General features: G+C 48.0%; 1 protein-coding gene across 4 annotated transcripts in view; it reads right to left on the bottom strand.

Annotated features, from left to right (window-relative positions):
* LOC142761650 (uncharacterized) overlaps positions 1–2,736 on the bottom strand; it is a 272,706-nt gene extending 269,970 nt beyond the window's left edge. For all 4 annotated transcript variants that reach the window (XM_075884019.1, XM_075884015.1, XM_075884017.1 and 1 more), the window contains exon 1: positions 2,306–2,736. The gene's annotated coding sequence lies outside the window, so the exon portion shown is untranslated. The remainder of the gene's footprint in view (positions 1–2,305) is intronic.
* Positions 2,737–23,007: the final 20,271 nt, after the last annotated feature.

The raw sequence follows: 23,007 nt of genomic DNA, 5'->3' as shown, positions 1-23,007 counted from the left end.
AAGCTAGCCATCGAGCCGAAGACTGGGATGTCCTCGCAGCTCTAAACAGTCTTTTCTTGTAGTTAGAGAGTCTATTTAAGTGTCGGTTGTACCAGGGAGAATTAGTATTGCAGTACACCTTTCTTACCGGAATATATTTATTTGTTAGTTCCAAAATTTTACTTCTAAATAGGTTCCAGTTACCTTCTGCAGTGCGTTCAAAACTTGCAGGGAAAAAGTATCTAAGAAAGAGCATAATTTAGGCCCCGCCACGGTGGTCTAGTGGCTAAGGTACTCGGCTGCTGACCCGCAAGTCGCGGGTTCAAATCCCGGCTGTGGCGGCTGCATTTCCGATGGAGGCGGAAATGTTGTAGGCCCGTGTACTCAGATTTGGGTGCACGTTAAAGAACCCCAGGTGGTCAAAATTTCCGGAGCCCTCCACTACGGCGTCTCTCATAATCAAATAGTGGTTTTGAGACGTTAAACCCCACAAATCAATCAATCAAGAGCATAATTTAGTATTTATGGTGTAATATCAGCTCTGTTATAATCTCTGATCATTTTAAAACGGTTGGATGAGCGCAAACGTGGAAACGATAGAGAAAAATGAATTATGTCGTGATCACTTAACCCAGGCAGCAGTGTTATCGGGGACACAAGATCTCGAAATGACGTCAACACGAGATCTAGAAGTGATGATGTAGTCGAGGTGACACGTGTGGGATGCTGAACTAATTGTGATAGCCCGAAGTCATTGCAAATCGAAAGAAATTCGGTAGATTCAGATGACGTTGCCGTAGAGCACTGGTAAGTGTCTGACCACTGAATGTCCGGGAAGTTAAAATTGCCTAAAAGAATAATAGTCACACCTGGGAAACGAACAGTAATCTGGTTTAGGCAGTCATGAAAAGAATCGCAAAAGTTCGATGGGCTGGATGGGGGTCGGTAACAAACTGCAATTATTAGGTTTTTAAAGCCAGTACGAATACAACACCATACCGATTCTAAGTCGGTGAGAACAGGAACAAGGAAACATTCAATGTCATCTTTAATTGCAAGTAGAACACCACCACTTCGTCGCTCATATCTGTCACAGCGAAAGACCTTGTAACGTTGTTCACATTTTAATAATTCGGCATCAGAGACTATATTCGACAACGACGTTTTAGTTAGAGCGACAATACCAGCGTCACAATCATTCATCAGGGCACACAAGTCGATCACTTTTTGACAAAAGGCTACGTATGTTAGTACTTAGTACGGAGAGAGCACCGCCCCCTGCGTGACCCTAACTTAGATCACTTTGCGGCATACGGCCAGACCGGAGTCGACGCGGGGAGGCAGCATTACTATTTGCGGTTCTGTGTGTGGTATTACTGATGTTTTCGTCGTTACTTACAGCGTCGCTAACACTTGCGCTATCTTCTACGTTATTACTAGCCGGGGAACTTTTTCTTGTGGATGGACCGATGACGTACACTGCTTTAGTGGTTTTATTATAGCCGTAGCATTATCCGTTGGCGAAAAGTTTCGTGTGTTGATGATTGAACGGAGCATGCAGTCCTTTGCCATATTCGTACAGAGCCTTTCTCGTATCTCGCGTAGTCGCACAAAAGTTCTCACTCATAGAAACATTGCAGCCTTTTAGTAAGAAGCGTTTATCAAAAACGGTTTCTTTTGTTTTGTAGGCCGAAAATTTTACGACAAGAGGGCGGTTCCGGCCACTAGAGAATTTGCCAATTCTATGCGCACGGGCTATACTATCGGACGATATCGTCAGCTGAAGCTTGCTAGCGAAAAGTTTAAGAACTTTCATTTCAGATTGTTCGGTAGTCTCTGAAGCGACATCTTCAATCCCAAAGAACACAATGTTGTCCCTGCCGGAGCGGTCCTCGAGATCCTCAAGACGGGTCCGAAGCGAGTTCGTTTCAGTTTCCACGCGCTCCACTGCAGCACGTGTCGCATTAAGGTCTTCCCTCACGCTGTCGAAACAAGCTAACTGGCTTTCCACAGAACCCAGACGCTTGCCAATGTCAGCGATTTGGCTCGTAACTGCTTTCTGTTGCTCCTTTAACACGAATATGTCATTGGACATGGCTGTTTGGGATGCCTCTATTCTAATAGACCGCACGGACAAGTCCTTCAGCATTTTGGCAATATCTGCCAGAGAATTATCGCCAGGACCAGGATTTTGCTGCACATCCCCAGGCATAAGCAAGAAAAAGGCACTGAATGGTTCAAGCAATGCTTCTGGGCATGGAAGCACCACAAGAAAGCGATCATCAGATTTGAAACAGGAATGAGGAAGTTGACTAAGGTAACTAACCTGCGAAAAAACGAAGAACCACGGCATGAGCAATGTTCTCTCGGCACCTCCATGCCCACTGGCGAAGACTAGCGCGCGTCCTGGGTTTATAGGCCGCGGTGGAGCCACTGTTGCAACTGTCGATGTCGATCCGGGATAGCTCGCAATGAAGCTTGCTTGAGCACGGAGCGTAGCAGGAAGATGTGGTCCGAGCGGCGTCGGTGAGTGCGTGGATATATGCGATAGGCACATGCCGGTATCGTTGGCGGCGAAACGCATTGCACGGGGGCTGTCAAGGGAGACACTCATGCTGCTATGCTGCTATCACCCATCAATCCACCGGGCTGAAAGCCGTTAGCGCAGGCGCCAATAATCTGCGAAAAAACGAAGAACCACGGTATGAGCATTGTTTTCTCGGCGCCTTCATGCCCACTGGCGTAGACTGGCGCGCGTCCTGGGTTTATAGGCCGCGGTGGAGCCACTGTTGCAACTGTCGATGTCGATCCGGGATAGCTCGCAACGAAGCTTGCTTGAGCAGGAAGCGTAGCAGGAAGATGTGGTTCGAGCGGCGTCGGTGAGTGCGTGGATATATGCGATAGGCACATGCCGGTATCGTTGGCGGCGAAACACATGGCACGGAAGCTGTCAAGGAAGACACTCATGCTGCTATCACCCATCAATCCACCGGGCTGGAAGCCGTCCGCGCAGGCGCCAATAATCTGCGAAAAAACTAAGAACCACGTTATGAGCATTGTTCATACCGTGGAATATAGGAACAATGAAAAAACAATAACTGATTACTCACGTATCCTTAGAAGATTAAAATGTTAAATTTGACACACACAAACACACACCAATTCCTGTTAATCGACTATATATGCTGCTACTTGAAGAAAACAACAATTTTAAAATACATTTTTCGCCAATAGTTAAAGAAAGGCACACGATCGCTTTCTTAACTTGCGTAGCAGTCTAATTCGAACGCTCAGCCACAAGTATACTATGCCTAGCTTTTAACGCTACACTGGTATAACCTTGAATAGCAGTTCTGGGAATTCTCTTCCAAATTTCCTAATATACGCAGAGGAACAACTACGAAAGCGCCACATTGAAATTCGCAGTAAATGAGAAAAATAAGCATTGCACGGGCCCCTGACATTAGGAACTGTGCACGTACTTCCGTAGCAAGAACGAATTTACGTACGAGTAATCCTTGTACATAATGCGGTGGTGAATTCTAAAAGCACGCCAATGTGATATATAGTAGCAATTACTCACTCCATCACGGTATTCATTCGTTGGCTACATAAGTGATCAGAAGGCTCTCAGTAAAGCGAATGTAAACAAAGCAACAAACCATCTGTTGTGCTTCATGTCATCACCCAACCAGTTCGTTAGTCACCCAAAGTAGGGTCTCATACGACACACACGCAGTAGGGTCTCATACGACACACACGCGAAAGTAGGGTCTCATACGACACACACGCAGACACTACCGTAAATATAAACTGCAATTAGTAAACGCATACGAGACAAAATAAACTAAGCAGGTAGACATGTTCACCAGCGGACAAAACGATAGAAGCTGTTCGTTCAGCTGCCTGGGTGCGACTGTTGCCAGACTTGAAGCGGGGGTTTCGCTAACTCTACCAGCACAAGGCAAAGGAGAACCACGCTACCACCATAAATGCATGCATTTTGCTGTAATGTCAATTTATAAAAAAGAATAACTAAGAAAAGCGTTGTCCTATTGTACACAGATAGGAAATTCCTAACCACAATTAGAAATACTCTCACTATTAGGCACTTTTCTCGGCGCATGCAGTTCACTCAAGTACAGGGAGCATTTACAAGGCCTCCTTTGGCGAAGGAAGTGTGGAGAAGCGTTCATGAAACGCAGCGGCCCCTTGAGTGGAGGAGCACACTCCGGCTTGACTTCATCAAGTCGAGGGGAGCCCTTGAGTGAAGGAGCGTTTGTGAATACGGTCCTTAGTATCTGGGAGAAAACTTGCACTGCCCATCAGCTGCCACGCTTTACGACGGGCGCGGACAGTGAAGTGCTTACATTGCTGATTGCGACAAATTACGCAGTTAACTTTATGGCGAATGTGCAACGAAACCGTTATTGCCACATACAGGGCCTGCACATAGACTGGAATTACCGGGAGATGCTTGTAGCTACCCTTATGCTCCATTGACCTTCTTGTCGATGCTTCGAACGCTGCTTCAAGCTAATATATCGCTGGTGATCAGCGTGCCCCCAGAGGAGAGCCGCTTCCGTTTCTACGACCTCAGCAACACGGTGAACATGGCGCGCTTCGTGATTGTCAAGACCCACATGCTGGTCATGCCCGGCATCGTCGCTTGCAACGGGGATCGTGTGTCGGCAACCAGAGTTTTTAACAAGATCGTCGAACCGATGAACGTAACCTTGAGGCACAAGTTCGGATACAGCTGAGTGAGCATTTTGCACGTATATCGGTCGCCTATCGTTGTGTTAATTACCAGCATGTAATAATACATGGAACTACGTAGGTTCTAAGGAATACTCCCCTTAGCATCGTATTTGCAGTATTCGCCAACTGCGGTACGTGCGATGTCGTAGATTTAGAGGATACTGTGCAACCAGTACTTCACGTGGATTTAAAGTACGAGTGCAAACGAAAATTATTGCTTGGTTTGAATATTCGTTTATTAGTTGTGTATACGTAGCGGCTGCTTGTGAACTTGCAGGCCGTCTATTTCGCATTTCCACGTTCGCACGATCTTTCAGGTGAACCACAAAAGAAGAATCCTTCTTCGCCTGTCTGAGTGCTTTACAAATCGAGCATTTTTAAAGAGTGTTCCTCTAGTTTTGAGTGTAAGAAAAAGATAACGCCATGTTAGCTCTGAAAACAGTAGTAAACAATGTCAGTTTAAAAGCGTGCTGGTTCAGGCTAAGTTGCAGAGCTCGAACTCCATTTGGCATTATCGCCTTGCAATACTTAAATGAGTAACATTACGTGAATATTTTTGCTAAAGTCGGCAGTTTTTGTAACCAAAGAAATTGGTAAACCTAGAAACCAGTAGGCGATATTCATTTTCTATCAAATGAAAAAAAATTGAAATTGCGTAGTTTTAATCAGCCGTGAGCCTATAAGAAATAGCGTGACAGTCTCTCAGCCGGAGCTTTCCGTCCAGCATCGCACAACAGAAAAAAAAACTAAAACGCTCAGAAGGACCGTATGTAACCAGAATGAGACAGCTAATTGAGAATCATGACGCTTTAAAGCGACAATACCTTACTAATTTTTTTCGTGATACCATAATAAAGACCGCCATCCACTGAGTTTAACTAGCAGTTTTTCCGTGTTCGAATGCAACCAGGAGTTGTAGATACAACCGGTGAGCTAAGCTTCTTAGGAATTGTACGCGAATGGCTATGCTTCTTGCCTCGCTGCTGGCTTTCGTGATGGTGCTTGGTTGGGGATTGGCGCTCGGTAGCGGGAATGACTGGGTGAGTAAGTGTGCGGCGTGACCTATCTGCCGCTGCACCTGCTCTTGCACTTCGCAGGGAGCGCGCACCTGTCTTTTCACTCAGCCCGCTTATCTGGCAATGGCTTCCGAGATCACGGCCGCGCGGTCACCATCTTAGAGACCATGGCCCGGCACAGAAAGCTCGAAAGCGGCGACAGTGGCATGCGGGTCTAAGGGCCTTCGCTCCTTATAAATTCAGTGTAACAAAACACGGCAACAATATGAACAAAAATACGCGCACTTGGGTCATGAACAGTCCCATGTAGCTGTCTCTTTAGAGGCTGTTCTGGGAAACGGACAACACCACGACGGGAACCGGCGCTGATTGATTCGCTAGTTGAAGCTCGCACGTTCACATTGCATTTACTGAAAGGGCGGCTGTGCGTTATCAGAATGCTTTCCTCTAAAACTTCATTGTTTTTCGTGGTGAAAACGATCTGGTGGTTTGTGGGTGCGTGCGCTACGCCGGAACGGTTCGTTTGCCACTAATGGTGTCTCCGTCTGTGACGTCGGCGTTGGCGGCTCTGTCGCGCAGTCCTCGTGAACAGGCGGTATAGTCTGCTCAAACTGAGGTGTTAGATTACCAGCTACCGGTTCATCTGTAACTGGCACTTTGACAAAGTTGGCAGAGCTCTAGCAGAACGAACGTTCTGGTTGAGCTCGCTGCGTATCTTCAGTGCACATACCCGCTCTCAACGTGTCACATAACGCCTGCTATGAAACGTCCCCATAGCTTCATTTCGCGGCCAAGTACTTTTTTTCACGGCTTTAAAATTTTCCATGCTTTCTCCTTCGTGCTCCGCCCGCTTGTTGAACCTACAGTGCTCCCCTTGCAGGAAAAATACACTTCCGCTGGGTTTATTGTCGCAGAGTACTAAGCCGTGCAAAGCATAGTGGTTGCATTGGTCACAAGCAAACCGTGCACTCTCATTGCACTTGCACATGACTTCGTCATTGTCTTCCATGCACCCCGCGATTATGATTTCGTACATCCTTCGCGGCCAACAATATCCCTTGCTCAGTTTCCCAGGACAAAGAAGTTGAACCGGTCTGATGCGTTCTGTACCGTCTGCTCGTTTGACATTGCATGTTCTGACGTGAACCGCAGGGGCGTCTGCGTAAGCAGGCGTTTGTTGTGTAGCGACACCACAGACCCGAGCTGAAGGGGGGGGGGGTCTCAACAAAGAAGAATTGGCAACCCTGGTGCAGTATCTTGCCACTACCTTCCATATTCAAACGTTTATTAACTCATGGACTTCAGTCCCCAGCAGCTGTGAAGCAATTGACCACGGCGGCGGTCACACCAGCAGCGCTGCAGAGGGTGCCATGAATCTCTGGATTTGAACAGGCCGCCATCGCAACCTGAACTTGGCAACGTTCAACACTAGAGCCTTATCTAGTGAGGCAAGCCTAGCTGTACTATTCGAGGAGCTAGAGGGTGTTAAATGGGATATAACATGGCTCAGTGAGATTAGGAGAACAGATGAGGCCTCTACGGTGCTACAGAATGGGCACGTCATTTGCTATCGGGGCTTAGTTGACAGAAAACAACTTGTATGGGGGGTCCTAATTCACAGAAACATAGCTGGCAACATCGAGAAATACTAGAGCATTAATGAAAGGGTGGTAGGTATCGTAATTAAACTCAATAAGAGATCCAAGATGAAGATGATACAGGCTTCCGCGCCTACATCCTGCCATGATGACGCTTATTGAAAGCTTTAAGGGGACGTGGAATCCGCAACTAGTAAGGTAAAAACACAGTATACTATACTGATGGGAGACTGTATAGCAAAATTAGGGAAAAAGCAGGCACGACCAGGCAGTATGTGATTATGGCATTGGTACTATAAATACCAGAGGAGAGCTACTGGTAGAATTTGCAGAATGCAATTTTTTACAGCTTTGGAATACCTTCTACCGAAAACAAGGAAACCGTAATTGGACATGGAAGAGCCCTAATGGCAAAAATAAGAACGAAATAGACTATGTAATGAGTGCACACAAAGGCATCGTGCAGGATGTGGAGGTGGTTGGCAAGGTACGATGCAGTGACCATAGAATGGTACGGTCTGAAATTCACATAGACTTGAAGAAGGGACGACAGAAACTGATATGCAAGAAGCCAATCAATGAGATAGCACTGAGAGGGAAGTAGAGGAACTCAGAGTCTCACCTAAGAACCACCACTTGGCACTTATTGAGGAAACAAACCTTAGCGTAGATACAATGAATGATAATCTGACGAGTTTCACGGAGTGTTCAGTGGAAGTTGGAGGCAGGGTAGTTAGACAAGACACTAGCAAGCTTTATAGGTAACAAGGAATCTCAATAAGAAGTGTCAAAGCATGAAAATCTCAAGTACAAAATAGAAATGTCAGAGCTTTCGAATTTGAATACTAGGCGTACGATATCTGATGTAAGAAGGTATAATATTGAGAGAATTGAACACGCTCTGAAAAACGGAGGAAGCGTCAAAGCAGCGAAGAGGAAACTTGGGATAGAAACAAATCGGATGCATGCAATAAGGGACAAAGAAGGCAAAATAACTACCAATATGGATATGATAGTTCAAATAGTGGAGGAGCTTTACAGTGATCGGTACAGTAGCCAGGACAACTGTGACCTTAATACTATCTGAACTAACAGTAGCCCAGATGACAGCCCACCAGTAATAAAAAAAGTCAGAAAAGCCTTGGAGAGCATGCAAATAGGCAAAGCTGCTAGTGAGAATCAGGTAACATCAGCTCTGCTGAAAGATGGAGGACAAATTGTGTTAGAAAAACTAGTCACCCCGTTTACGAGGTGTATCCTGATGGGAAGAGTACCAGAATCTCGAAAGAATGCTAACATCATCTTCACACATAAGAAAGGATATCACATGGACTTGAAGAATTATAGCCCAATCAGCTTGCTCTCCGTCTTAACAAGCTAATTACAAAGGTAATTGCTAACAGAATTAAAGCAACATTAGAATTCAAATAACAAAAGGAACAGGCAGGATTTCGAACAGGATACTCAACAATCGGCCACATTAAAATATCAATGAGGTAATAAATAACTGCTCAGAATACCGTCAACCACTATCCATAGGCTTCATAGATTACGAGAAGGCGTTTAGTTCAGTAGAAATATCAGCAGTGATGCAGACACTGCGGAATCAGGGCGTCAATGTAGCATATATAAACATCGTAAAAGAAATCCACAGGGGATCAGCTGCTACCATAGTTCTTGACAAAGAAATCAACAGAATACCAATCAAGAAGGGTATAAGGCAAGGGGGATACAATCTTCTCAATGATGTTTACTGCGTGCTTACGAGAGGTTTTCAGAGGCTATACAGAATGGGAAGAGTTAGGAATAAAAGTTAATGAAGAGTATCTTCGTAACCTGTGCTTTGCCGATAACATTGCATTGCTGAGTAACTCAGGGGACGAATTGCAACTCATGATTATGGAGTTAGACAAGGAGAGCAGAAAGATAGGTCTTAAAATTAATTAAACCACTTCTTGCTTGGATGAAGGTGCATCCATACTTCCAATAGCTTCTATTTTCCAGAATCTTTCTAACGGGAAGAAAAGCGCCTTATTGTCGTATATGTCTGCGCTCAAAATATATATATGACTGCTCGTCTTCCGATTAACTTTCTCTGAGAACGCCAATGTTCCTTGAAGAGTACATCCAAAGTTTGTGTTGGTCGCTAAAAGAGATTGCTTTTTGGTGTGCCAATTCAACCCACTTGCATTCGACATAAATTACCACATCTGGTCGGAACCAATCAGCAGGCTCACTCCAGGTTCACGTGTGACCCTAGGGAAAACCACTGCGTTTGCTAGTGGCTTGACTTCCGCAACGATTGTACAAAACAAGCGGTTGTCTTGGGGCACTTCGACGGTGTCTTTTTAGATGAACGGCACGACGATCGCTTCTATCTGCACTCAGATATTCTCGTGCTAGCTGCGATGTGCAATGCTCGCTGCCTTAGCCTGGTGAGCATGCTGTGGTCGAGGGCGTCCCAAGGTGCTAACGAGTAGATCTATAAGTCGGATGGGAGAAAAATTAAGCTTCTTGCATACCTCTTCCCGCAAAATGTTCGTTGGCTCCCGTTATCTAAGACACCGTGGACATAACAGGAAAAAGAAGTGTGGTAAAAAACCGCTGCCCTGGAGAGTGTGCGTCATGCTTTGACGTAGAAAATCGGTGTGCGGGGCCGATTTAGTATTTCAGGGTGCGCGGGAATCATCATGATGGTGATAGTGGTAAATACTATGAGCTCGCCTATGCGCGTGCTCGTGCGCGTACCACGTGAAAAAGCTCCCGAGCCACAGGGACAGCTCGGATAACCCCAGAGAGCAGAGAGCAAGGACAAGTTCGGGCCACGCCCCGGCTGCTCGTTCTGACCCTCCGTGTCCGGGCCTCGTCTCGGCGTTGAAGTCCTCGGGTGCGTCCTGGACTGGGCGTCGCCCCACCTCACCCCCACGTTGGTCTGAAGCAACGTTCGTCACGGCCAGCTGCTGTTCTGGTCTCGGAGCGAGACGCTGTCCTAGGTCTGTTCGCGGCAGTCGGCGGTACGCTGTTCTCGGTGGTGTACAGGCAAGCCCAGTGGCGTTGACCAGTGTACTGGGATGCCCCTGGCGGTTATCTTCTAGACCGGGCCCCGCCTAGGTACGAACATCGCAAGCACAAGGCACACCGGCTCCTGACTACCAGAGAGCTCAAGGTCAAGCGCAACGTTCACGCCCCAAGAGTAGAATGTAAGTGGACGAACAAGAACATTAACTCCCTATCGCGTAGGACCGTGAACACGTGTATATATGTGTGAGTTTTTGTTGTGTGTAGCTATTTGTCCGTCTTCGTGTATATAAAAGTCTCTCGTTGTCCTCGAACGTCCTTTGTTCTCATCTGGCTAACCTGTGCCCACAGTTGCCCCCAAATTTTGGCGAGCCTGCCAGGATAGATTGGCCTTACCTTCTTGCCGAGAGCCAGACGGGCGGGACGAACCGATGGATTTAGAGAAATTGCACGCGCTGGGAACGGACATGAGCCTTGCCAGGATCGGCACTCAACATCTTTCAGGCGAGAATTGGCCGCACACAGGATGCCTGTAAATGTGCAAAGACTGCTTTGTATTGGAGTGGAGGTCGGGTGGTCTTGTGCCGACTTAGAGTGAATGTTGCAAGAAGACTTTGATGACGAACGAAAGAGAATTGATTTCGAACTGCGGTACATGTGCAAAAATGACAATGAGCGTGTGCGTTTGCGACAAGAAGGAGAGAAGCTGTTGTCTGAGATCAGCACAGCTATCTTGAAAATCCGAGAGATTGCAAATAGGGTAGCGCTTAAGGAGGTTAATGAAGAGGACCAAGTCAATAATCTCAAGGATGCGATAGTTATCCATGATGTTGACACAAGTCTGTCAGACACACTCGAAAAAGTGTATGTTGGAGAACATGATGATGTAGCTCTGTGTACACGATCTGCAAGTGAATGTGTTAAGCAGATACGTGATGGCATTGAAGTTGACAGATGTATTAAGCAGCATGGTTTCTGCAGTCGTCAGATGAAACCTTTCGGCCAAACAAAGAGCACGTCATGCGTATCTGAGACTCTTGCTTCGGAGCCCAACAAAAAGCGAGTGGCAATGACAAATCCTAAAATAGAGCCGGAAGATGATCATAATTCGAACAAGAGTGGCCGGAACTGCCAGAGTAGTAGTAGAGCTCGGAACGCTGTGAGCCCACAACATGGTACTCCGTACCGTGCGGAGGCACACCAACTTCAAGACAACCGAACGATGTGGCGTGCTTTGGACTGCGTAGCTTGGCGCTCGGACCCAAATGTTTGGATTGAATACTGCTCCATCTATATGAACATCGAGAAGCCACCGCGGTACACAGAAGCACATAGGAAGAAAGAACTCTGGTTCTGCGCTAGTACGTGGAAGAAAAGGAGGAAAAGTACAAACCTGGTTGACCAATTCCGAACTGAACTGCGACACGACAATGGACTTCGAACTAGATGCATAACAACAAAGGTAACAAGCTAAAGGCATTCCTATATTCTTCAACACTTCAACACCGGGAAGCACGTGACAGCGTTCGAAGCAGCGAAGCGGGCAAGGACAGACGGTTCTTGGCTGGACGACCGGTCCGGGGAACTAGGAGACGTCCTCTAGGTTCTGTACTGTCCTGGATTCCGACTGGGTGACTGGCCCAAGAACCGGCGATCCGTGGCTGTTCCGGCTGCCGTTCCTGACAGCTGCCCAACCGGTGAATGAGGCCTCGACTCCGGCTGGTTGACTGGCTCAGGGACCAGGCGAGGTTCCGCTGTTTCGGCTGCCGTCCCGAATGGTTACGAGTTCCCGTTTGCTGTGGGCCGCTGGTCCTGCTGCCGTTCCGCGTGGCTGGCAAAACCCAGGTGTGCTACTGGGACGAACGCGGCGGCTGAGAGCTGTTGCTTGAGGGCGGAGCTTCCAAGCGACCGCTACCCTCCTGCTGCTACGGCGGCAGAAGGTCGTGAGATGGCGTGGGCCAACTCATGATGAAGACGTCAAAGGGACAGATGACATGTCATGCGAGCGATCGGCGTCTAAGCCCAATCAAAAAAACGGCGAGAGAGGTCTAAGTGAGAGATTTCGCATAGAACTGCATTTGACAGACCTTGTTAGAGATGATCCATTAATAGTTGCTTTTTCCGTGTAAATATATTTTGTGTGTGTGTGTGTGTGTGTGTGTGTGTGTGTACACAAAGAACTCATGACACGGGTAATACGTTGTCTACTCTATCAACATGCCTACCCTTCTTAACCCACCGTTTCGCTGTGCTTGAACTGGGGGGAAGATGTGGTAAAAAACGCTGCCCTGGAGAGTGTGCGTCATGCTTTGACGTAGAAAATCGGTGTGCGGGGCCGATTTAGTATTTCAGGGTGCGCGGGAATCATCATGATGGTGATAGTGGTAAAAACTATGAGCTCGCCTTTGCGCGTGCTCGTGCGCGTACCACGTGAAAAAGCTCCCGAGCCACAGGGACAGCTCGGCTAACCCCAGAGAGCAGAGAGCAAGGACAAGTTCGGGCCACGCCCCGGCTGCTCGTTCTGACCCTCCGTGTCCGGGCCTCGTCTCGGCGTTGAAGTCCTCGGGTGCGTCCTGGACTGGGCGTCGCCCCACCTCACCCCCACGTTGGTCTGAAGCAACGTTCGTCACGGCCAGCTGCTGTTCTGGTCTCGGAGCGAGACGCTGTCCTAGGTCTGTTCGCGGCAGTCGGCGGTACGCTGTTCTCGGTGGTGTACAGGCAAGCCCAGTGGCGTTGACCAGTGTACTGGGATGCCCCTGGCGGTTATCTTCTAGACCGGGCCCCGCCTCGGTACGAACTCCGCAAGCACAAGGCACACCGGCTCCTGACTACCAGAGAGCTCAAGGTCAAGCACAACGTTCACGCCCCAAGAGGAGAATGTAAGTGGACGAACAAGAACATTAACTCTCTATCGCGTAGGACCGTGAACACGTGTATATATGTGTGAGTTTATGTTGTGTGTAGCTATTTGTCCGTCTTCGTGTATATAAAAGTCTTTCGTTGTCCTCAAACGTCCTCTGTCCTCATCTGGCTAACCTGTGCCCACAGTTGCCCACAAATTTTGGCGAGCCTGCCGGGATAGATTGGCCTTACCTTCTTGCCGAGAGCCAGACGGGCGGGACGAACCGATGGATTTAGAGAAATTGCACGCGATGGGAACGGACATGAGCCTTGCCAGGATCGGCACTCAACATCTTTCAGGCGAGAATTGGTCGCACACAGGATGCCTGTAAATGTGCAAAGACTGCTTTGTATTGGAGTGGAGGTCGGGTGGTCTTGCGCCGACTTAGAGTGAATGTTGCAAGAAGAATTTGATGAGGAAGAAAAGAGAATTGATTTCGAACTGCGGTACTTGTGCAAAAATGACAATGAGCGTGTGCGTTTGCGACAAGAAGGAGAGAAGCTGTGTTCTGAGATCAGCACAGCTATCTTGAAAATCCGAGAGATTGCAAATAGGGTAGCGCTTAAGGAGGTTAATTAAGAGGACCAAGTCGATAATCTCAAGGATGAGATAGTTATCCATGATGTTGACACAAGTCTGTCAGACACACTCGAAAAAGTGTATGTTGGAGAACATGATCATGTAGCTCTGTGTACACGATCTGCAAGTGAATGTGTTAAGCAGATACGTGATGGCATTGAAGTTGACAGATGTATTAAGCAGCATGGTTTCTGCAGTCGTCAGATGAAACCTCTCGGCCAAAGAAAGAGCACATCATGCGTATCTGAGGCTCTTGCTTCGGAGCCCAACGAAAAGCGAGTGGCAATGACAAATCCTAAAATAGAGCCGGAAGATGATCATAATTCGAACAAGAGGGGCCGGACCTGCCAGAGTAGTAGTAGAGCTCGGAACGCTGTGAGCCCACAACATGGTACTCCGTACCGTGCGGAGGCACACCAACTTCAAGACAACCGAAAGATGTGGCGTGCTTTGGACTGCGTAGCTTGGCGCTCGGACCCAAATGTTTGGATTGAATACTGCTCCATCTATATGAACTTCGAGGAGCCACCGCGGTACACAGAAGCACATTGGAAGAAAGAACTCTGGTTCTGCGCTAGTACGTGGAAGAAAAGGAGGAAAAGTACAAACCTGGTTGACCAATTCCGAACTGAACTGCGACACGACAATGGACTTCGAACTAGATGCATAACAACAAAGGTAACAAGCTAAAGGCATTCCTATATTCTTCAACACTTCAACACCGGGAAGCACGTGACAGCGTTCGAAGCAGCGAAGCGGGCAAGGACAGACGGTTCTTGGCTGGACGACCGGTCCGGGGAACTAGGAGACGTCCTCTAGGTTCTGTACTGTCCTGGATTCCGACTGGGTGACTGGCCCAAGAACCGGCGATCCGCGGCTGTTCCGGCTGCCGTTCCTGACAGCTGCCCAACCGGTGAATGAGGCCTCGACTCCGGCTGGGTGACTGGCTCAGGGACCAGGCGAGGTTCCGCTGTTTCGGCTGCCGTCCCGAGTGGTTACGAGTTCCCGTTTGCTGTGGGCCGCTGTGCTGCTGCCGTTCCGGGTGGCTGGCAAAACCCAGGTGTGCTACTGGGACGAACGCGGCGGCTGAGAGCTGTTGCTTGAGGGCGGAGTTTCCAAGCGACCGCTACCCTCCTGCTGCTACGGCGGCAGAAGGTCGTGAGATGGCGTGGGCCAACTCATGTTGAAGACGTCAACGGGACAAATGACATGTCATGGGAACGATCGGCGTCCAAGCCTAATCAAAAAACGGCGAGAGAGGTCTAAGTGAGAGATTTCGCATAGAACTGCATTTGATAGACCTTGTTAGAGATGATCCATTAATAGTTGCTTTTTCCGTGTAAATATATTTTGTGTGTGTGTGTGTGTGTGTGTGCCCAAAGAACTCATGACACGGGTAATACGTTGTCTACTCTATCAACATGCCTACCCTTCTTATCCACCGTTTCGCTGTGCTTGAACTGGGGGGAAGATGTGGTAAAAAACGCTGCCCTGGAGAGTGTGCGTCATGCTTTGACGTAGAAAATCTGTGTGCGGGGCCGATTTAGTATTTCAGGGTGCGCGAGAATCATCATGATGGTGATAGTGGTAAAAACTATAAGCTCGCCTTTGCGCGTGCTCGTGCGCGTACCACTTGAAAAAGCTCCCGAGCCACAGGGACAGCTGGGCTAACCCCAGAGAGCAGAGAGCAAGGACAAGTTCGGGCCACGCCCCGGCTGCTCGTTCTGACCCTCCGTGTCCGGGCCTCGTCTCGGCGTTGAAGTCCTCGGGTGCGTCCTGGACTGGGCGTCGCCGCACCTCACCCCCACGTTGGTCTGAAGCAACGTTCGTCACGGCCAGCTGCTGTTCTGGTCTCGGAGCGAGACGCTGCCCTAGGTCTGTTCGCGGCAGTCGGCGGTACGCTGTTCTCGGTGGTGTACAGGCAAGCCCAGGCGTTGACTACCGTACTGGGATGCCCCTGGCGGTTATCTTCTAGACCGGGCCCCGCCTCGGTACGAACTCCGCAAGCACAAGGCACACCACCTCCTGACTAACCAGAGAGCTCAAGGTCAAGCGGAACGTTCACGCGCCAAGAGTAAAATGTGAGTGGACGAACAAGAACATTAACTCACTTTCGCGTAGGACCGTGAACGCGTTTATATATGTGTGAGTTTATGTTGTGTGTATCCATTTGTCCGTCTTCGTGTATATAAAAGTCTCTCGTTGTCTTCGAACGTCCTCTGTCCTCATCTGGCTAACCTGTGCCCACAGTTGCCCACAGTAGGAGGCGTCCGCCAAACACGGAAAGTCTGAAGGAAAACCTTCGTGGCGAATCGATGTTGGTTACTGTTCGTTACTACGTGTATGGTGACATTCGGGGTCTTTCTCGGTCCTGCGTCAGCTGATCTCTTTATACTTCAGCGTTGTACATCGTGGAAGCATGGCGACGCTTGCATGTCTTACACTGCATCCTGCGACGGCAGTCCAGGATAAGATGTTCCTTCGTAGTACACATAAAACAGTGACCATTCTTTCTGAGCACACTGCGCTAATCTTCGAGGCTTACGTCACTGCTGCATCGTTCAGTCTTATGGTCTTTGGCAGCACAAAAGAAGCATGGTTCTCTTATTACATCTGCCTTATTTTGAAGAACCCTCGCCACAGAAACTGACGTGATAGTTGGGTTCGCATTTTTTAGGGTGTGTTTTGTTGATCCTAGTTACCCTAGTCTGAGCACACTTCTCTCTACATCCAACTTCTACTTGAAGAAATTTCAGCAAGCGCTCTAAATCCCGTTCAGCTGAGTCCGCGCTGCTGTGTCTGGTTACCAATGAGGTATTGGACTCGATGCTGTCGCGGTTGTAATACTCTACTACCAGTATATTCTGAGCTTTTGCTGTTAGAAGTATTTCGCATAGCATTGAAGCGTAAGATGAAGCACTTACCCAAAGGCTAGCGAGTCCTATCCGGTTAAGTAGAGTGTCGCCGAATAACTTTCGCAAGGCAGTAACGCTGTGTGATCAAGTCACTGGCCTAAGCATGCGTAGGTTGATTAATATGTGAGGTTTAACGTCCCAAAATCACCGTATGATTATGAGCGCAGAAGCGAAGGCCCCGGAAGATTTGACCACCTGGGGTTTTTCAACGTGCACCCAAATCCAAGCACACGAGCGTACAGCATTTCCGTCTCCATCGGAAATGCAGCCGCCACAGCCGAAATTCGATCCCGTGGTCGGCAGCCGAGTGCCTTAGACCACTGCGGCGGGGAAGCATGCGTAGGTTCTCCAAAAGTTTTGCTCGATCAACTTGCGCTCTTCATAGCGCTGCTTCAATATTCCAAGTGCGTCGTTGTAACTTGATTCCATCACTTGGATGCCGGCGACGACTTCGACAGCAGCTCCGTCAAGCAGAGAAACCAGGTAATAGAAGCGGTTTGTGTCAGATATTCTCAGGTTCTCGTGTACAGAATGAAGAAACATATCCTAGAACAGCTGTCATTGGGTGATTGGCCCATCGAAACGCACAAGTTCCAACTTGGGCAACCTGGTGCCAAATTCACACTGGGAACGTGTCGTGTTTGTTGAGGATGCAGCCGGTCAGTTCTCGTCAGCAATGTCGGTGGCTCCGTAGTCGAAAGCGAAGAGGAAGTCTTAGGCATGTCAATATTGTGATTGAGTAAGGCCAACGCGCTGATAGCAGCTTCGTCGGATTCCATGACAGAATAATAATCTAGCTAGACTTGCTCATCGGTCATGGCTGCTTCCAATTCAGCGTTAAGTACGTTCGACTCCACCTTCGTCGCCTTTAGCTGGCTTTGCAAGACACGAAGTGCGGAAAGCTTGAACTGTCCGGACTGAAGGACCTCGCTTACTTCGTTAATGATCCTCGTGGTTCGCACTCGGCGAGCGGCTCGCTTGTTCTTGATCCGTTCCTTGACAGTTCAAAGCAGAGGTATCTCTCAAAAGATGCCGCAAGATCCAAAGGCACTGGCTGGCTTCCTGGGTCATTTGACACCAAAACAATGTAGGAAAAAGACACTTCTGCCGGGTTTATTGGCGCAAAGCGCTAAGCCATCCAACACATAGCGATCGAATTGCTCACAAGCAACCGTCCACTCTCACTGCACGTTCACATGACTTTGTCTTCGTTTTACACGCACCGCGAGCACGATTCACACCACACCTATCACTGCGCTGTGTGGGCTATAATGTTTCTTTGTTCAATAATCGCTTCGCTGCCCCTAAAGTTTCTCACGTGGGGTTTTCTTCAAGAGTAGATGAGCTTCAGCTGTTAATACAGTCAGAAAACCAGTAGCTTCTATTTCTCGTTTTTGTAGATCGCTTGCACAAGCAGTTGAAATTGTTCCATGCTCGAAAACCTGCGACTTAGGATCAAGCTCAGCGATTTTGAATAAGCGCGACAATCCTATCTGTAATAGAAAAGGTTGAGTCACCTCTGTGCGGCCTTGTTGCTCCGTCTTCGCTCGAGCTGCACAGCGTAGTCGTCAGCGTCCGCTCACTGCACCATTTAGGCACTTTCAGTGCTTATGCGGGGGTGTTTATCAGCGGGCGTCGCTGTCTACTGCACGTTTGAAGCTGCGGCGTCATCCTTCGAGAGCACGCACACTCAAGCGCAATTGGAGAGTTATCGCGCGAGCATCGACCAAGAACTTGAACGGCGGTGCGTCCCTAAATACCCTTTCGATGAGCGGGTGGTACCACTGAAGCTTCCCTCACGCGTTTTTGCAGTTCCTTAAGCGACAATCACTTCAGTCTGACAAAGCTGTTTTAACGAAACAGGGCCATGTGCCAAGTTTATCACATACTTCCCAGTGATTTTGTATACACTCTCAGAGACGAGAGCCCAAGAGGAATACAGTTCATCGCAACGAAAGAAATGCTCCAAATAAAGAGAAAGGGTGTGGGGTTCGTTTTAGGGGCGATTGTTGCAGCATGGAACAGCCAATGAGGGGAATTTGAATGCACAATCTTGATTTTCACTGTTTCTAAACGTGCCGTTAGGTCCCAGGACCCTCGGACATAAGGCGGGTCGATGCTCGTGCGATAGTGTTCATATAGCACACGACTGTATACATGTCCGTATGGTTTTGTCAGTCACCGAAATGCTCGTACTTTTTCGCATGCGGTTCGTCACCACATACGCCAACGCGATTCGAACTTCTTCGTCAGCAGTAACGTGGCCACAACGAGTGGCCACGAACATATGGGTTTCTTTATTCGGAAGCTCATATATTTTGTAGTCATTAGGTGTGTCATCACATACTTGTGGCGATGTATACAAGGCGGCATGCTATCCGCTTTATCACATATATATTTCACGCAGTATCACGAGAAATCGCACGGACGACGCGAAAGAAAGACAGAACTCTGCGCAAATGACTCGGTGACTGATTGATTGATATGTGGAGTATAACGTCCCAAAACCAGCATATGTTTATGAAAGACGCCGTAGTGGAGGGCTCCGTAAATTTCGATTACCTGGGGTTATTTAACATGCACCCAAATCTGAGCACAGGGGCCTACAACGTTTCCGCCTCAATTGGAAATGCAACCACCGCAGCCGGGATACGGACCCGCAACGTGCGATGTGCGATATACCAAAGCCGAGTAGTAAAAAAAAACAGTTCTGTCACTTAATGTTTAGGATAACTATCTCATAAAGGCAATTTTCGTGTGGTCAAGAACCATGTCTGACAAGCCGTGCAAAGATATACAACATACATAATCCTCTTCAAATTGTAAAACAAAATAAACTACATTGTTGCGGTTGTGTATTGTTTTTATATCTGTAAATTACGCTGGTTAGCTTTGCGAATGACAGCGAAGAATTCGCAAAAGCAGTACAACAGGTAGACAAAATTATTTAAAATATACTAAAAAAGAGGCTATTATGCTCGAGTCTGGTCGCGCTTGGTGCCTTATCGGCAGAAGGAACCCTTGACTAACCTTGCTGTACCACTGCCGCAATCCAGTCAAACGCCATGGCGGTCACGTAACACAAAAGATGTACCACAAAGCGATTCCACAAACGCTGGGCGTTCGGTGATGCGTGCCGCATACTTATTCAGCAGGCAGCTTCCTTTTTTTTTCTGAGTTTCTTAGATCAACCAGTCATGCCACAATGGCTTCCTGTTCACCATTCGCCATCTGAAATCGCAATAAAAGAGAAAAAAGAAACGATTATTAGTAATGTCAATAACTAAAGTAGGTGGGGTCCTTCGTGCAGAGCTCCACTGGCTATAGCGGCTCGCCCGGCCCCGTCCAGCGTTTCCACTTGGCTTCCCAAGGCCTGATCTGAGAGTCGCGCCTCTCCCGACAAGTGTGGTGACGTGTGTGTTTTTATGAGCGCCGAGTTTGCGGCAACAGGACAAGAGGGACAGCTGTGTATAATGCGTCTAAATGGGTGCCCCTCCACACCAGATGCGCTTATCTTGATTTTCGGAAGGCTGTATTTCAGAAGATAGAAGCAAATCTTCAGTTCAACCTCAAGCGTGCTGAAAATTTTCGAAAATGCCACTCATCCAAGCACCATGCAGCACGCTCCAAGATAGAGGAAAGCACTGATTTCTAGTGCGGTACTCCTCACCCGATGAAAGGAAATGGTCAATACGTAGAACACCAAAAAAAGAAGGAAGGCGAAGATGGAAGGTTGCGATACAAATATCCGTAAACTTCGGTTGTGTCAGGGCGATGTTTTGACAAGCGGACCTCTCTTCCTCAAGGCAAGAACAGAACTCGTTTCTTTACTGCTAGCATGTCTACGCTTCCCACCCTCTCTTCCATCCTAACAAAGGAGGGGGAGAGGGTAACATGGTTCCACTGGGTTGTAAGAGTGAAGGAGAGGGGGGTGCTGTGACGACTTGTGCACGAATATTTCTGGAACACCTGTTCCATATAGACAGAAATGAAGGAAGCGGTGGGAAGGTGAGGATACACACGTGTCGCTGAATCACGATTGTGACAATTTAACAGTGGTTGATTTGAAATTCCTGGAGGGAGAGCTCGATTCGCATTGGTTTTTGGTGTGTATATACCATACCGAAAGGAATGGACCTAGAAGCGTCATAAAGCGTGAGCAGCTGTCACCATTTAGAACGAGCGCGATGCGGATATTAAACTTGGCAGACCCCGCCGGTAAACTGTTGCTGCTCGCCAGTCCTCTTGGTTTTTTTCTTCTTGCAGTTGTGACTTGCCAAAAAAAGCACTGGTGTCATTAACAAAGTGGCAATCGTTACAGGCAGCAGTTGCTTGTGTTTAATAAATGTGCAATGTTTAGTAGCAGGTGCAGATCTCGTCTATGTCGTGTACACGAGAAACATAACTGAAGTTGAACCGTAAATTTGTATCACAACTAACTATTTAACACACAACCAACCTCTTGTTGGTATGGCGCAGTGTTAGTGTCTCCGAATGGGAATCCGCAGGTTGCACGTTCGATTCTTCGTGGCACCTTGTTTTTTATTTACGGGCGGGCGTTTTTTCATACCTTTTTTATAGAATTCTTGTTTATTTTTTGTGGCAGCTCGTCACGGTGATTCTAACGCCATTTCGCGCTCAAGCGCTGCTGGCACTGCAGCACCCACCTATCCCACCATGCGCCGTGGGCGTTTCCCACCATTCACCCACTACATAATCCACTATAATGGTGGATGGCGGTTTACACCATGCCCACCATCCGTTTTTTTCCGATAGGGAAGGTACCACTTGCACATTAACACGAGAGTGTTTTTCGCTAGTGTCCACCACGACTCTTCAGACGTATTTCCGTCACAAATATGATGTTCTAAATTACGCTTAGAGATTGCTGAGAAAAAACATGAACGAAAAATACCTTTGTGAGGTGTCGAACCAGTGACCTGTTGCTCCGCAGCTCGCGACGCTGACCACTACTTAGCGTAATTTGCTCAGCCTGCAAACAGCAAGCCATTTAGCGCAGCATGTACCACTGGCCATCCTCAGAGCTCACCAACCCCAGCGCGTTTTCATCATCAGAACCGAGTTGGCGCGAAAAACGTGCTTTGAGCATGCTCTAAAGGTCATCGCCCCTCGGCAACCCGAGCGATAGAGTTTCTCACAAACTTACCTAGAGAATAAATCTGGCGCTAGTGAGCTGCTGTATGCAAGGGAATGCTGGGATATGTGAACTTCGAACTTGACTGAGATTTGTATACCTCGAAGACGCATCTGGTTTCACGTTACAGTGATCGATTTATTACTAAAGAAGCACGTATAAAGCTATTTATTTTTGTGATTGCACAGAAACGTGTTTTACGGCGAAAGGTCTTATGAAATCACAACTCGGGTCACGCGCAGCGCCATAGTTATCAGCCGCCGGTGTCCGTAACAACAACGTGCAAAATTAGAAAAAAAAGTAAAGACTGTACCCATGACACAATAGGGCTCGAACCCAGGTCTGATAGGGGCAAGCGGACAACTCAGCATTCCACCACTGAGCCACGCCGCTACTTGGTACTTGTTGGCAAACTTGCCTTAGGCAGGCTTGATGTCGGAAAAGCAGTCGCGTTAATACGACTTATAAAGCGCTTCGAAACAGCGAAATAACAACCATCCGTCGCGCAATGCAGATAGCACACCAAGCGGGTCGTCCAACGCTCCAACCCTTTACAAAAACTTGTTTTTGTTCAGCTATTGACTTATACCCACTTCAAGCATAATTTCTCATCGTCGTCAGCCTCCCTATCTAAAAAAAAACGGCCACCATAGGAATGGAAGATACCACCATCCACCATATTGGTGGATTATGGCGGTGAAAATGTTGGTGGCACATGGTTTATGGTGGCGTACGGTGGAGCGGATGTGGATGGCGTGCTCCAGCTGGCATTTCTGGAGCGCGAAGCAACTTCACAGCCACCGTTACGAGCTGCCACTAAATAAATAGCAAAAATAATTGTCTAAAACTGATGCAGAAAGCACCCGTTAGAAAAAAAAGTTCGACAGGGTGGTATCAAACCTGCCACCTCCTCATTTAGAGCTGAGCACACTAACCACTGTGCCACGCCGGCTTTTTTTTCATGGTATTTAATAAAATACTTGCGCAAGAAAGACAAAATCAACTGAACAAAAGCACAATCACATTGCGAAAGTAAGCGCTCAAGCGTTACTCCTAAACACTAAATGGCTAACACAGCATGAGT

Source organism: Rhipicephalus microplus, unplaced genomic scaffold (assembly GCF_043290135.1).
Source record: "Rhipicephalus microplus isolate Deutch F79 unplaced genomic scaffold, USDA_Rmic scaffold_23, whole genome shotgun sequence".
Classification (NCBI taxonomy): Eukaryota; Metazoa; Arthropoda; class Arachnida; order Ixodida; family Ixodidae; genus Rhipicephalus; species Rhipicephalus microplus.
The sequence above is the reverse complement of the archived record's forward strand: the minus strand, read 5'-3'. Positions and strand labels throughout refer to the sequence as shown.